The following is a 2,496-nucleotide window of genomic DNA, read 5'->3' on the forward strand; positions in this document are numbered from 1 at the left end:
AAATGACTGAATCATATGATAACTGTACCTAGAGATTCATACTTTTATTCTACTGAGTTGCCACTACATACTGCTAGGTGTCATTGGTGGATTGTGAGACTTAACAGATATTGTCTTGATGATCGATGATTCTCGAAGGATAGAGCTAGAATTGTTCCAACCCATCAAAAGAAGTTTCGATGATATTGTGATGGAGATCATAATATATCTCACTATCAGATAGAATGAAACCTATGGGATCACACATTAAAAAATTTAATCTTGAATTAACCAATTGGGCTTATGAAGTTCTAATTGAGTTAGGATTTATTGAAATCCTATTGGGTTTCGGAGAACCATGCTAGCACATGGTTAAACCTAATTCTTTTCAGAACTTTGATTGGATCAAGTCCATTGCATTAAACCTAACCTAAATCTATTAGGATTTAGTTGGGTGTCTAATTGTGAGCCCAAGAAAATTAGATCATGTCAATGAGTTGGCAATCTAATCTCCTCATTATCTTCTCATTTATTTTCTGATATTGTGTGTGGAATTATAGAAAAGAAGAGATGGCAGCATGCATCTCTTTTGGAAAATCCAAGGGGTGCCAACCTTGGATTGGCGTGAGGAAGAGAGAGGGGCTCACCCCCTCTCTTGCATTAGCATGGAAGGAGAAAGAGAGAGGGGCTACACCCCCTCTCTTGTGCATGAAAAACCTTAAGGGGGCCCAAGTGTTGGCGCCCCAACTACTTGCCCTCTATTATTAGGGGCGCCCACTTAGTCTGCTTTATCTGATTGGGATGCCCCATATGCTTGCCAAAAGAAGTTGAGATCCTACCAATTAAGTCTGATTTTAATAAAAAATAATCAAATTAAAAAGATAAAAATTCTTATAAGATAAGGACTAGCCTTTTTAAGTTAATTGGTTCTTAATTTGGATCAAGGAAAGGTCTATATAAAGAAACAGTCTCTTAGGATTTGAAAATATAGAATTTTGAGAAATCAAAACTCTCCTCTCTCCTCTCCATGCCTCACCCTCTCTCCTTCTTCTCTTTTCCATGCCCAAGGGTTGGGTGCCATCTTCCATACGTCAAGAAGAAGAAGGGTCTCTTCTACAGTAAGGAACAAGAAGAAGAAGGCTGTAGTTCAAGGGTTGAAGTTGCAGTCAAGATCATTTGCTAATCAAGGTCCAAAAAGGCAAAGATCCTATTGAGAGAAAAAAGGATCTACTATGAGAAGAAGGATTCAAGATTGATCCCGGTGTATATCTGTAGAGACCGAACACGTGTGCGGCTCAAGGACCTTCGAATCTGAGATCATCAGAAGTGATGTATTTCTACCCGCACAAAGATATTGAGATTTGATCTCATCTTTGTTTTTATTTTTAGATTATATGCATGTCTTTATTCTTAGGCTCGAATAGGATTAGATGAGATCTAATGCATGTGGGGTTAAAGTGTTTGACCCAATTCATTTTCCACTGATCTTCAAAAGATTTTTGAAATCTATGCATGCATCCTATCCAGTATTCTAACATTACTAAGGTCGAGTATTTTGCTGCTAGTGAGACTGCTAAGAAGGTCGTCTGGATGAAGAAGTTCATCTCAAAATTAGGTGTGGTTTCTAAAATTGAACAATCAATGCCTCTTTATTGTGTCAATACTGGGATAGTTGCTCAAGCTAAGAAATCAAGGGCTCACCACAAATCTAAACACATCCTAAGGCGGTTCCACATCATTTGGAAGATAGTCGAAAGATGCGATGTAATCATTGAGTAAGTTGACACCAAGAACAATGTAGCGACCCATTCACTAAGGCCTTGTCATTATAGCAATTTAATCGCCACCTAGATTGCATGGGCATCAAGTATAGGGGCGATTGGCTTTGGTGCAAGTAGAAGATTGAAAGAATAATGTCCTACAAGCCAATCGCATATATGATGCAATAGAGTAAATTTCTATATTTATCATCTAACCTCATGTATTTGATATTATTTATTAATAAAGTTAGGCATCTTTGATTTATTATATGCTGCATCTTATCCTTGATTAAGATTTAAATGAACTCCATAGATTAGGATAATGGTTTTAGGGCCATGATGAGATCATGCCAGTGAGATCTAAATCCTTGATAGTTCTGATCTAAAATATTTTCAGTCATTAGTTCATTGAGTCGGAGATCAATGATACTGAAAAGACTGGCACATCCTATGTATGCTCGATGGGGAGGAAGGTTGATCTCCCACCACTTGTGTGTGACACTAATATAAAGATGTGGGTGCTTATTAGAGAATGAGTTCACTGAATTGACCTATGAGAGAATATCTGATGGAGTCTTATTTATATGTCAGCTGGTTGTTCTCTAGTGGAAGTTGTGCAAGTGATCCTTAGACCTGAGATCACTGTGGTACTTGTGTACATGAATCTATATTTTAGTTCACTCTCTAGCTTAATTTTTTAATCCTTATATAGGATGTTCTGGATATGGTGAAGCATCTATAGAGATTGTGAGTGGTC

Source organism: Elaeis guineensis, chromosome 5 (assembly GCF_000442705.2).
Source record: "Elaeis guineensis isolate ETL-2024a chromosome 5, EG11, whole genome shotgun sequence".
Classification (NCBI taxonomy): Eukaryota; Viridiplantae; Streptophyta; class Magnoliopsida; order Arecales; family Arecaceae; genus Elaeis; species Elaeis guineensis.